This window comes from Erpetoichthys calabaricus, chromosome 3 (assembly GCF_900747795.2).
Source record: "Erpetoichthys calabaricus chromosome 3, fErpCal1.3, whole genome shotgun sequence".
NCBI classification, from domain to species: domain Eukaryota; kingdom Metazoa; phylum Chordata; class Cladistia; order Polypteriformes; family Polypteridae; genus Erpetoichthys; species Erpetoichthys calabaricus.
The window spans coordinates 207,437,645-207,452,300 of NC_041396.2; the positions used below are offsets into that span (position 1 = coordinate 207,437,645).

Below are 14,656 nucleotides of genomic sequence, written 5' to 3' on the forward strand. Positions count from 1 at the left end.
AAGCCCCTAACGTTGTGCCACAGCGTGAGGTTCGTTCATTTGACAGCATGTAGATCATTTCAAGGTCACTTCGTTGTAATGGAAGTATCTGCTGGATGTACTTTGTAGTAACGAAATTTCTATAGACTCGTATCATATGGGGAAACAGTCGGGACCATAAAAATACTTTGCTGTAATACTCTCTCACCTCGGTCTCTCTCCTCTCTCTGAGCCGCTGCAAAGCCCCGCCCGTCAAGCATTCTGAAAAGTCTAAGTGAGTCTCCGTTGCCAGCAGTTCTGTCGCGGCCCGGCTGTCAGACGGCTGCGGCCCGGTAGTGGGCCGTGGACCGGGGGTTAGGGACCCCTGCTCTAATGTACTCATTTCTAATCCTGTCCATCCTCATCACACCCAATGCAAATCTTAACATCTTTAACTCTGCCGCCCTGTAGCCCTTCCCTTTCACTCTTGCTGATACCCGTCTGTCACAAATCACTGCCAACACTCTTCTCCCCCCTGCCTGCACTCTCCTCTTCACCTCTCTATTACTCTGTACTGTTTATACCAGGTATTTAAACCCATCCACCTTCACCAACTCTACTCCCAGCATCCTCACCACTTGTCTGACCTCCCTCTCATTTACAAATGTATTGTGTCTTGTTCCTTCTGACCTTCATTCCTCTCCTGTCTACAGCATATCTCTACCTCTCCAGGGTCTCTGCAACCTGCTCCCTACTCTCGCTACAGATCACAATGACATCAGCAAACATCATAATCCATTGGGACTCCTATCTAATCTTTTCTGTCAACCTGTCCATCACCATTTAAAATAAGAAAGAGTTCAAAGCCGATCCCTGATGTAATCCAACCTCCACAGTGAATGCATCCATCACTCCTACCACAGACCTCACCATGTCATACTTCCCTCATACATATCCTGGACAACTCATACATACTTCTCTGCCATGCCCGACTTCCTCATACAATACCACAACTCCTCTCGAGGCATCCTGTCATATACTTTCTCCAGGTCCACAAGATGCAATGCAACTCCTTCTGGGGTTCTCTATACTTCTTCATCAACACCCTCAGAGCAAATATTGCATCTGTAGTGCTCTTTCTTGGCATGAAATCATACTGCTGCTCACTAATCATCACCTCACTTCTTAACCTAGCTTCCACAACTCTTTCCCATAACTTCATGCTGCGGCTCATCAATTTTATCCCCCTGTAGTTACTACAGCTCTACACATCCCCATTAGTCATAAAAATCGGTACCAGTACACTTCTATACAATACCACAACTCCTCTCAAGGCACCATGTTATATGCTTTCTCTAGGTCCACAAAAATGGAATGCAACTCCTTCTGGCCTTCTCTATACTTCTTCATACTTCTCAGAGCAAACTCAGTGCTCTTTCCTGGCATGAAACCATACTGCTGCTTGCCAATCATCACCTCTCTTCTTAATCTAGCTTCCACTACTCTTTCCCATAACTTCATGCTGTGTCTCATCAATTTTATCCCTCTGCAGTTAGTACAGTTCTGCATATCCCCTTTATTTTTAAAAATCGGTACCAGTACATTTCTCCTCCACTCCTCAGGCATCCTCTCACATTCCAAGATTCCATTAAACAATCTACTATAGTTAAAAACTCCACTGCCATCTCTCCTAAACACCTCCATGCTTCCACAGATATGTCACCTGGACCAATGGCCTTTCCATTCTTCAACCTCTTCATAGCTGTCCTTACTTCCTCTTAGCTAATCCATTGCACTTCCTGATTCACTATCTCCATATCATACAACCTTCTCTCTCTCTCATTCTCTTCATTCATAAGTCTCTCAAAGTACTCTTTCTATCTGCTCAACACTCTCCTCACTTGTGAGTATATCTTTATCCTTTACCACCCTAACCTGCTGCATCTCTTTAGCAGTTTGGTCCCTCTGCCTAGTCAATCGGTACAGGTCCTTTTCTCCCTCCTTAGTGTCCAACCTCTCATACAACTCATGAAACACCTTTTCTTCAGTTTTCGCCACCTCTCTCTTCACCTTGCGCCTTATCTCCTTGTACTCTTGTCTACTTTCTGCATCTCTCTGACTATCCCACTTTTTCTTTGCTGTTCCTCTTCCATTCCATCACCAAGTTTCCTTTTCCTCCTTCCTCTGTCCAGATGTCACACCAAGCACTCTTCTTGCTGTCACTCATACTGGTAACTCTTCACTGCCAGCCAGTGCTTGTTTTACCTCCTCCCTGAACTCAACCTTGCAGTCTTCCTTTATCAACTTCCACCATTTGATACGTGGCTCAGCACTCGCTCTCCTCCTCCTCCTCTTGATCTCCAATGTCATCCCACAGACCACCATCCTATGCTGCCTAATTATGCTTTCCCCTACCACCAGTTTGCAGACTACAATCTCTTTTAGACTGACCCTCCTGCATAGGATGTAATCTAACTGTGTGCATCTTCCTCCACTCTTATACATCACTCTTCTTAAAATACATATTCAACACAGCCATGCCCATCCTTTTCGCAAAATCCACTATCATCTGAGCTTCTGTATCTCTCTCCTTGACACCATACCTACCCATCACCTCTTTATCTCCTCTGTTCCCTTCATCAACATGTCCACTGAAATCTGCTCCAATCACCACATTCTCTCCCTTGGTTATACTGTCCACCACTTCATCCAACTCACTCCAGAAAACTTCCTTCTCATCCATCATACACCCAATTTGTGAGGTGCATGCACGAACAACATTCATCATCACACGTCCAATTTCCAGCTTCATAATCATCACTCTGTCTGGCACTCTTTCCACCTCCAAAACGCTCTTGTCATACTGTTCCTTCAGGATAACCCTTACATCATTTCTCCTCCCATCCACATTATGATAGGAAAATTTGAACCCACCTCTGATCCACCTGGCCTTATTCCCCTTCCATTTAGACTCTTGCACACACAATACAGTATATCAACTTTCCTTCTCTCTATCACATCAGCTAACTCTCTCCCCTTACCGGTCATACAACCAACATTCAAAGTTCCTACCCTCACTTCCATTCTCTAGAACTTACTCCTCTCCTCCTACCTCTGTAAACGTCTTCTCCCTCTTCTTTTCCTTTTTCTGGCAACAGTAGTCCAACTTCCACCCCCAGCACCCTGTTGGCTAACAGTACTTGTAGCAGCCGTTTTAACATGGGGCTCAACCGACCCTGTATAGAAATCTGTAATGTTGTCCGCATGTTGATCTGGCAAAAATTTACACCAGATGCCCTTCCAGACGTAACCCTCCCCATTTATCTGGGCTTGGGACCGACACAAAGAAACACACTGGTCTGTGCATCCCCTGTGGCTGGCTTCTGAGCATATCTGAGCAACCAAATTGCTTCTGTAGTTTCTTGCCTAAAACATAGCTGGCCTATAGTGGTCAGCAGCAGACCTATTGTGTTTAGCAAATGGTCAACAGAATTTGACATTATTTGTTACATGCATGATGTTTATTTCCATCCCTAAATGAAACAGAAATAAACGGTTACAAAAGCAGTTAGATCTAAAAAGAAAAAGTGCCCTGCCACATATGCAATGAGAATCTTATGTTTTTTTTACTTGTTCCATTAATGCATACTAGGAATAATAACAAAAGGATCTTTATGAAATAAGTTATAAAAACCTATCCAAAACTGGCTATACAACTCATTTCACTTTGCCCAAAGATATTAACCCAGATTTAGTTTACGATTAAGGAAAAAATGAAGAAAAACATGTTATATTAAGGGTTGGCACTTAAACAATTATTTGTTTGTACAGCAAAATCAGCATTAATTAACCTAGTCAAAATTAAGAACAGAAACTTCATTTATTGTTCAAAAATCTTATCACAAGGGACAGACTTATAAATAGTAAACCTATTCAGAGGAACAGTTACAAAAGATCACAGTAGCCTGACTAAGGAAAAAAATATTTTATGTACTGCAAAGGTACCGTTGTACAGAAACATGGCTGGATGCAAAGGGCTGGTGTGGTAAAATACAAAAAACGAAGTAGCCCACAATGCCAACTGTACAGCCATTTTAAAAGTCTATGTGCCATCAGGAAATTATAATGCCTATAAAACTTTAATATGTAGAATGTCTCTTGAACCAGGGAAACAATCCGTGCCAATTTGTAAAAGAGGTCCTTAAAATAACTGTCACCTACTGTCAAGTGCTAAAAGAATGAAGTCTTACTGGCACAGAGGTAGAGCATCCTGGGTTTTTGCAGTAGGCAAAGTAGATATAAACAACAAAGATTTTTAAGATTTGTCTCTTCTTTTTTTATTTTTTACTTTTTCTAAAATGAATGTTTTACATATTTAGCCAGTTTAATCACTTGAGTGAATGTATACCAAATACTCTTACAAGAGTGACTTTGAATAATTTTGCCTACTTTTTTGGGCACATTGAAAACACTACAGAAAAAAGGAGGAGACTAAAAGTAAAAAAAAACCAAAAACAACCCTGATGTAGGAAGAAGAAAGGGTTTTAACACACCCACATCCAGATATGGCACAATAACGTAGGAAATTTATGAATAAAAACATTATTATTATATAGAAATATAATAACTGCATAAATATTGACACAGAAGACTGGATACAAGACAGACCAGATCGAGAAACATACAACACAATACAGGGTGGCTGCTTAAGTGTTATTTAGAGTTGTAATTTATCTTGGCTCAGATAAACAAAACTTTAAAAGAATTCAACTTAAGTGTATGTACAGTAAACTTCTGACTTCAACTATAGGTCACTTCCAGTTACAGAACCAGTGCCTGCTCACACATGCATTATTTTTTACATCAAGATTGCCACTCATTGAATTACAGCTCTTTGTTTGAACTCGGGTGTGATGCAGGTAACTCTAAAAGATGTCTCTGCAATGTTACTTGGCCTGGGATCGATCATCATATCAGATAAGGCGCTGAGGTTGCATACCAAAGTGTTAGCTGCAGTTTTTGCCATTTATTCTAAAATGCAGGATGGGGGAAAGTGCAAATAGCTTTCTGCATCTCTATTAAATCTGCTGTCGTAACAGGTCTTGTGTGCCATGAAATCCCCTTGCTGAATGGAGATTGTCCACCTTGTTCTACACTGTCTCTTTTTTACTTTTTTACCTAAAAAGTAGCAAATGATCTGTTGTAAGATACATGTCAATTACTAGTACAAGGTGCAATTGCAGTACTTAGTGTATGATTTTTCTAAAATTGAACAAGAAGCATTTTTTAACAGGGGTGACTATTAGAGTCATCTCTAAAGAATGGAGCAACAAGTAGCTGAATAAAACACTATAAACAGGTTTCTGAACATAGCAACTTTTTTAGCTGGACATATTTGGGACAAATATACTGTGGAGAAGTCTTAGGTATTTCAAGTTATTCACATAAAATGTATCTTAGATGGTTATTACATGGCTTTTATTACAAGGCTCTATCCTGGGTCCGCTGCTCTTCTCAATCTACATGCTTCCATTAGGTCAGATTATCTCAGGGCACAACGTGTGCTACCACAGCTATGCTGATGACACACAGCTGTATTTATCAATAGCACCTGATGACCCCGATTCTCTTGATTCACTAACACAATGTCTGACTTATATTTCTGAATGGATGAATAGTAACTTTCTCAAGCTAAATAAAGAGAAAACTGAAATCTTAGTGATTGGCAATAATGGATACAATGAGGCTATCTATACTAATAAAAGGCAAAGCCCTCACTGACTCACTCACTCACTCACTCACTCACTCACTCACTCACTCACTCACTCACTCACTCACTCACTCACTCACTCACTCACTGACTGACTGACTGACTCACTCATCACTAATTCTCCAACTTCCCGTGTAGGTGGAAGGCTGAAATTTGGCAGGCTCATTCCTTACAGCTTACTTACAAAAGTTAGGCAGGTTTCATTTCGAAATTCAAAGCGTAACGGTCATAACTGGAACCTTTTTCTTATACTGTATACGGCCATAGCAGGCGGTTGCGTCTTGCATCATCATGCCTCCCCGCAGGCGGTTGCGTCTTGCATCATCACGCCTCCCCGCGGCTGCTGCGGAAATCACCACGCCCCTCACGTAGTTGACTGCCTGCCCATATAAAGCCGTTCTTCGCTGCGGTGTGTGAATTCCTTTCCTTGCTTCGCCAAGCAGGCATTCTTTTCAAAGCTTATCCACAGTTTTATAAACGAACGAGATATAAAGCCGTCCTTTTTCCTTGCTTCGACAAGGAAGCTAAGGTGCTCTGCAGTTTTTTTGTGAAGCGGTCTTTACACATCTTTTTCGCTGTGTTATAAACGAGTGAGATATAAGGCCGTCCTTTTTCCTTGCTTCGCCAAGGAAGCTAAGGTGCTCTGCAGTTTTTTTGTGAAGCGGTCTTTACACATCTTTTTCGCTGTGTTATAAACGACCGAGATATAAGGCCGTCCTTTTTCCTTGCTTCGCTAAGGAACATAAGGCGCTCTGCAGTTCGCCAAGGAGGCATTCTTTTCAAAGCTTATCCACAGTTTTATAAACGAACGAGATATAAAGCCGTCCTTTTTCCTTGCTTCGACAAGGAAGCTAAGGTGCTCTGCTGTTTTTTTTGTGAAGCGGTCTTTACACATCTTTTTCGCTGTGTTATAAACGAGCAAGATATAAGGCCGTCCTTTTTCCTTGCTTCGCCAACGAAGATAAGGCGCTGTACAGTTTTTTTGTGAAGCGGTCTTTACACATCTTTTTCGCTGTGTTATAAACGAACGCCATATAAGGCACATTTCATCCGCGGCTTCTCTACTTTTGTTTTCTTCGTTTATACAGTATATTTCAATCCCTTCCTTTGCCTGACTGCCTGCCCATATAAGCCGCTGCGCAGTTTATAAAGCACATTTAATCCAAGATTTCTCCGCTGTTTTATTGTTCATTTCTTAACATTGTTATAGTTATTGTGTAGATATTTTACACTTACTTTAGTGTTCAGGTACCCATTTTCTTTATTTAATCCGCGACTTCTCTGCTGTTGATCAAGTACCCATTCCCTTTATTCTTGCAACTCTACCCCTATTAAAATGTCTATCGAGGTGATCACCATCAATCAAAGAACTATCACTTACCGAGTGGTGTGTATGCCCGGAGATGGCGCATGCCTTTTCCATTCTGTGTGTTACATATTGCACGGACATATCAGGCTCTCTTTTGATATCCGCACGGACATTGTGTCTTATGTATTAAATGACTGGGACAGGTTCAAAGTGTGGACTGATGATGGTACAGGAGATAATTATACTACACAGGAGCACTATAAGACTGAAATGCTTAAGCCCTTCACCTATGGTTCTGCATGTGAGTTGATGGCTGCTGCTGAATTGTTTGGTTGTCGCTTTCAAGTATACCGAAATGGCCAAATATTTTACACCTTTGGAGAACCGTCAATGCCTCTTAAACATCTTAGATTCACAGGTGACGATTTGAGTAGTGGACACTTTGATGTTTATGAATATTTCAACTCTCAAAACATGGATGCGAAGTTATTGATGAAGCCAGTTGTATGCTTATATCGATTGACACATACCGAATGTCAGTTCAACACAAATCCAGCTCGAGCCGATTATGACAGCAGCAATCCAAGCTGTGAGAACACAGTAAAAAGGAGGCGTATCAGACGTCGTGGTAGATTTTCTGATGCAACTAGACAGAAGCAACTTCGTGCAGCTGCCGCCAAATACTCGCACAAAAATCCACAACTTAATAAACACGCTGTGGCTAAATACTCAGAAGCAAATCCACAAGTTCATAGGGACGCTGTGGCTAAATACTCGCAAGCAAATCCACAAGTTCATAGGGACGCTGTGGCTAAATACTCGCAAGCACATCCACAACTTCATAGGGACGCTGTGGCTAAATACTCGCAGGCACATCCACAAGTTAATAGGGACGCTGTGGCTAAATACTCGCAGGCACATCCACAACTTAATAGGGACGCTGTGGCTAAATACTCACAAGCAAATCCACAAGTTAATAGGGACGCTGTGGCTAAATACTCGCAGGCACATCCACAACTTAATAGGGACGCTGTGGCTAAATACTCACAAGCAAATCCACAAGTTAATAGGGACGCTGTAGCTAAATACTCGCAAGCAAATCCACAAGTTCATAGGGACGCTGTCGCTAAATACACGGAGGCAAATCCACAAGTTAATAGAGCTTCTGTTTCTAGATACGATCCCAATAATGAAAAGCGGCTCATACGAAAACAACAAGTTTGGCTCAAAAAAGCCAATTGTGGATTTGCGTATGACCCAAACATACATTATGAGTCTGACAAAACAGTACACATTGGATCCATTGATGTTCACTGTGACTATTGTCAGGCTCAGAAGTGGAAATGCGAGTCTCCTGGTTTGTGCTGTAATGGTGGCAAAGTCTCTCTCACTCCTTTACGTAAGCTTCCTGGCCTTCTTGAGAGCCTGGTAAATGGCGAACATCCTCAAACTGAGCATTTCTTGAACAATATTCGAAAGTACAACAGCGCATTTCAAATGACGTCATTTGGTGCTAAACAAATCGTTGAGGGAAATTTTATGCCTTCATTTAAAGTTCAGGGACAAGTATATCACTTGATTGGCAGTCTTTTACCTATGCCGAGAGAGGAACACAAATTTTTGCAAATTTATTTTGTCGGGGATGATGAAAAGGAAGCACAAATCCGCTGCGCTAATTTTTCTGGACTTAACATACCCCTGGTCAAGCAATTACAAAAAATGCTCCATGACTGTAACACTTACATCCAGGACTTCCACTCCACAATGGACAGTATTTCAGATGATGACAAACACTTCAAAGTTGTCATTCACGCAGACAAAAAACCATTACATGCACACAAAGGCAGATTTAATAAACCCACAGTTCATCAAGTTGGTGTTGTCATCGTTGGGCAAACGTTCAACAGTAGAGATATTGTCTTGAAAACCAGAGACAATAAACTACAACGCATTAAGGAAACCCACAGATCCTATGATGCACTTCAATATCCTCTCATGTTCTGCTATGGTGAAGACGGCTATTCTGTGTCTATACCTCAAGTTCATGCTACCAGTAAGTTACCTATGAACAAAACTGTCTCTGCAGCTAACTTCTATTCATACCGCCTTATGATCAGACAACATCATGATAATACTATCCTTTTCTTCCGAACTTTATTAAATCAGTTTTTAGTTGATATGTATGCAAAAATTGAATCCGAACGACTCAATTATATCAGACTAAATCAGAAAAAACTACGAGCTGAAAATTACGTTCACTTAAAAGATGCTATTCACAAAAAAGACACTGATTTAATAGAACTTGGTCAAGCTGTGATATTACCATCTTCCGTCACTGGAGGACCTCGCTATATGCACGAGCGTACACAAGACGCAATGACATACGTACGTCATTATGGCCGCCCTGACTTATTCATCACATTTACTTGCAATCCTAAATGGCCTGAGATCACTGACATTCTCCTTCCACGTCAAAAACCTCACGATCGCCACGACCTTATCAGTCGTGTATTTCATCTCAAGATTCGCAAAATCATAGACTTGCTCACGAAGAGTAACATTTTTGGCTGTACAAATTGCTACATGTACACCATAGAGTGGCAAAAGCGAGGTATTCCCCATGCACACATTCTATTGTGGTTAAAAGATAGGATTAAACCTGCTCTCATCGATGAAGTCATCCGTGCGGAAATTCCTGAACCACAGACTGACCCTGCCCTACACAAAATAGTAAAATCCACCATGATTCACGGCCCATGCGGACCTCATAATATCAACTCACCCTGCATGATCAACAGAATATGCACTAAGAAGTACCCACGTCCGTTCATCTCAGAAACTCTGACCGGAGAAGATGGTTACCCTCAGTACCGCCGGCGCGGACCTGCTGATGGAGGTCATACAATTAACATCAAAGGAGTAGATATCGACAACAGATGGGTGGTCCCTTATAGTCCTGTGCTGTCCCGCTTCTTCAATGCTCACATCAATGTTGAATTTTGCACTTCAGTAAAATCAATCAAATACATCTGCAAGTATGTTAACAAGGGAAGTGACCAGGCAGTATTTACAATACAAAATGAAAATGACGAAGTATCTCGATACGAAGCTGGTCGTTACATTAGTAGCTCTGAAGCAGCCTGGCGCATTTTCTGTTTTCCCATTCACAAACGTTACCCTCCGGTCGTTCATCTTGCTGTGCATCTTGAGAACGGACAAAGAATTTATTTCACAGAAGCCAACGTTGCCGATAAAGTACACAATCCACCACAAACCACCCTTTTAGCATTCTTTGACCTTTGTAAACACGATGATTTTGCAAAACAACTTCATTATAATGAAATTCCAGCATATTATGTGTGGGCAAACAACATGTTTCGTCGAAGAAAACAAGGCAACCCTGTATCAGGACATTCGGGAGTGAAAAAGCATAATGTGCTGGGACGGGTCTACACTGTACACCCGAATAACTCTGAATGCTACCATCTTCGACTGCTGCTCAACAAAATCACAGGTCCCACATCTTTCAAATCTCTCAGAACAGTTGATGGTGTCCTACATCCGACCGTATAAGTCAGCCTGCAGGGCACTCGGTTTATTACATGATGATATCAACTGGGACGAGACTCTACAGGAAGCTGCTCTGTCTCGCTCACCTCAAAAGATCCGTGAACTGTTTGCTGTCATGTTGGTGTTCTGCCAAATGGAAAACCCCTTAAACCTATGGGAAAAACATAAAGACAGCATAGCAGATGATATTAGGAGACAGACTGAAAAAGATCATATACGAACAGAAGTCCACCAGTGGTTAAATTTGATCTATAACAACTGTCTACAGTTGCTTCAAAACTACGTAATTGGTATTGGAGGTCAATCTCTTCATCATTACGGTTTTGCCTTCACCTTTAACACAACTGGTACAACTTACGTCAAATCCCGAGTACTTGAAAGAGACATCTTACAACACCTCGCAATTGGCCAATATAGTCACAAATAACGAGCGTTTGCTAAATAGTGACCAAAAGTCAGTTTATGACCAAATCATGAGCAGCGTTGCGTCAGCCACTGGCACAGTGTTTTTCCTTGATGCTCCAGGAGGAACTGGTAAGACATTCCTAATAAACCTTCTCCTTGCAAAAATCCGAGCAAAACGTAACATTGCCATAGCTGTGGCTTCTTCTGGCATTGCTGCAACTCTTCTAGACGGTGGCAGAACTGCTCATTCAGCTTTCAAGCTGCCTCTAAACCTCAACCATACTGAATCCCCCATGTGTAACATATCAAAGCAAAGCAACATGGCTGAAGTGCTGCGACATTGTCAGCTTATTGTCTGGGATGAATGCACTATGGCACACAGAGCAGGTATTGAGGCTTTAGATAGGACCCTCCAAGACATCCGAAACACCAACAAACTTATGGGAGGCTTGACAGTCTTACTGGCTGGAGACTTCCGCCAAACCCTACCAGTCGTGCCCAGAGGAACACGCGCTGATGAAGTTAAAGCATCTCTGAAATCTTCATACTTATGGCCACAAATCAATGTTGTTACTTTAAAAATAAACATGAGAGTTCATTTGAAAGGCGACAAAAAAGCCGAGGAGTTCTCTGCTCTTCTGATGAGTATAGGTGATGGCACCTTCATACAAGAAAATCGTAAAATAAATATTCCTACAAATCTCTGTCTCATCGTGAATACCTTACAAAGCCTTCTTCAAAATGTTTACCCCAATCTACGAAATCTCCACCAAAATAACGTGTCATGGTTAAGAGAGAGAGCTATCCTGACACCAAAAAATGACATGACTACGACTATAAACCACATTTTACTTCAAGAACTACCTTCACAACCAAAAACATATCAATCTGTTGATTCAGTTGTAGAAGTAGAAGACGCGGTGCATTATCCGATAGACTTTCTCAACACTCTAAATCCTCCAGGCACTCCTGAGCATAATCTCATTTTGAAGGTCGGTGCAACAATCATGTTACTGAGAAACTTACAGCCACCAAAACTTTGTAACGGCACGAGACTTCAGGTCACATCTCTACAAAACAACCTGATTGAAGCAACTATTTTTACTGGCAGTGCCTCGGGTGACACAGTTTTTATTCCTCGCATCCCCGTTATACCTTCTAATCTCCCATTTCAATTCAAACGCATTCAATTTCCAGTAAGGCTCTGCTTCGCAATGACAATTAATAAGTCTCAAGGACAAACACTACAAAAGGTTGGCATTGATTTGAGGCAGGATTGCTTTTCACATGGCCAACTGTATGTTGCATGCTCAAGAGTAAGCTCAGCACACAGCTTGGTCATATTACAACCGGAGGGACGAACTGACAACGTCGTGTACAAAGAGATCCTTAACAAATAATTATTTGTATATTTTCCCTCAGTTTAAAAATGTTTACTTTTTTCTTAATTTAATTATTCAGCCAGTATTTCTCCGCTGCGAAGCGCGGGTATTTTGCTAGTTAGAAATAAACTGGATACATTAGGATTAAAAGTCAAGACGGATGTAAAAAGCTTAGGGGTAACTGTTGACTGTAATCTGAATTTTAAATCGCATATTAATCAGATCACTAGGACAGCATTTTTTCACTTAAGAAACATAGCAAAAATTAGACCTCTTATATCATTGAAAGATGCTAAGAAATTAGTTCACGCGTTTGTTTTTAATCGACTAGATTACTGTAACGCAATCCTCTCAGGAATATCCAAAAAAGACATAAATCGTAAAACTAGTGCAGAATGTAGCTGGTAAAATCCAAACTAGGAAAAGAAAATCCGAGCACATTCTCCAGTTTTGATGTCACTACACTGGTTACCTGTGTCATTCAGGATTGACTTTAAAATTCTGCTTATCTATACATATTAATAAAAGGCAAAGCCCTCACTGACTCACTGACTGACTGACTGACTGACTCATCACTAATTCTCGAACTTCCCGTGTAGGTGGAAGGCTGAAATTTGGCAGGCTCATTCCTTACAGCTTACTTACAAAAGTTACGCAGGTTTCATTTCGAAATTCTACGCGTAATGGTCATAACTGGAACATGTTTTTTGTCCATATACTCTAATGGAGGAGGCGGAGTCACGTATCGCGTCATCACGCCTCCTACGTAATCACGTGAACTAAAAACAAGGAAGACATTTACAGCACGAGTCAAACGCGGGAACGAAGGTAAATGACGTTAATTTTTCAGTGTCTTTTAATACTGTGTAAGCATACATATTAACACGTGCAATTAAACGTGTGCATTTACGGGGTGATTTCTCAGGCTTAAAAGCTCGCCTTTTACTAAAAAGGTAAATGCAAACTATTTTCATTCTGAAGGGCACAAACCACGTTAGATTTCAGACGTTAAACGCCCAAAAATGTCGGTACACCAGATAAATAAGCGCAACATATTATCAGTTGTATTGTATGCTTACAATACATATAGAAATGTGTTAATCGTTAACTAATATTATGGGATGGTGTTTTTCGACTCGCGCCTTGATTTAAACGATTGCATTTCTTGGTGGGTTTGCGTAGCTTATTGTCAATATCTTTACACCTCTTTTTAAGACTTAATTTAAAAAGGTTTTCTTTTGTTCTTAATTAAAATTTAAAAGCAATACTTCACCGCTGCGAAGCCCCCCTAGCGCTGACGTCCGAGGTTCGATTACCGTAAGCGAGTGCAGTGAGTGTGTACGCCTGATGAGCCAAGAATAAGGGGGAAAGACGTGTCGCGTACTCTTTGCATTATTTGACAATAAACTATTTTCAATCATTCTATGATCTGCTTCTCACAACTGAAGGCACCGTGGCTGATGTTACGTCACTTGCTGGCCAACCATAAGCGTTACCTGGTAGGTAACCAGCCACTCACTTCACTCCCTTACGGGAATCGAACCTCTGAGGTTTTCTTTTGTTCTTAATTAAAATTTAAAAGCAATACTTCACCGCTGCTAAGCCCCTCTAGCGCTGACGTCCGAGGTTCGATTACCGTAAGCAAGTGCAGTGAGTGTGTACGCCTGATGAGCCAAGAATAAGGGGGAAAGACGTGTCGCGTACTCTTTGCATTATTTGACAGTAAACTATTTTCAACCATTCTATGATCTGCTTCTCACAACTGAAGGCACCGTGGCTGATATTACCTCACTTCCTGGCCAACCATAAGCGTTACCTGGTAGGTAACCAGCCACTCACTTCACTCCCTTACGGGAATCGAACCTCCGGTGTCCTTTTGGTGGTGGCGCCATCTACTCAAAGTACTGTGATGTTCCAACAGTGATGGATTAAAAGCCAGAAGTCTGCATGACCATCATCATCAAGTCCTTCCGTGAGAACCCTAAATACAAAGAGGACTATTTCATTTATGTTAGGTAGAATGCCCAGAGGGGACTGGGCGGTCTCGTGGCCTGGAACCCCTACAGATTTTATTTTTTTCTCCAGCCGTCTGGAGTTTTTTTTGTTTTTTCTGTCCCCCCTGGCCATCGGACCTTACTCTTTTTCTATGTTAACTAAAGTTGTCTTATTTTAATTTCTTATTTTGTCTTTTATTTTATTTTCTTCATTATGTGAAACACTTTGAGCTACTTTTTTGTATGAAAATGTGGTATATAAATAAAT

The 14,656-nt window shown here is 41.3% G+C and overlaps 1 protein-coding gene across 5 annotated transcripts in view; it reads right to left on the reverse strand.

Moving 5' to 3' along the window:
- LOC114648604 (MFS-type transporter SLC18B1-like) overlaps positions 1–14,656 on the reverse strand; it is a 150,749-nt gene that overhangs the window by 117,723 nt on the left and 18,370 nt on the right. The window lies entirely within an intron of this gene.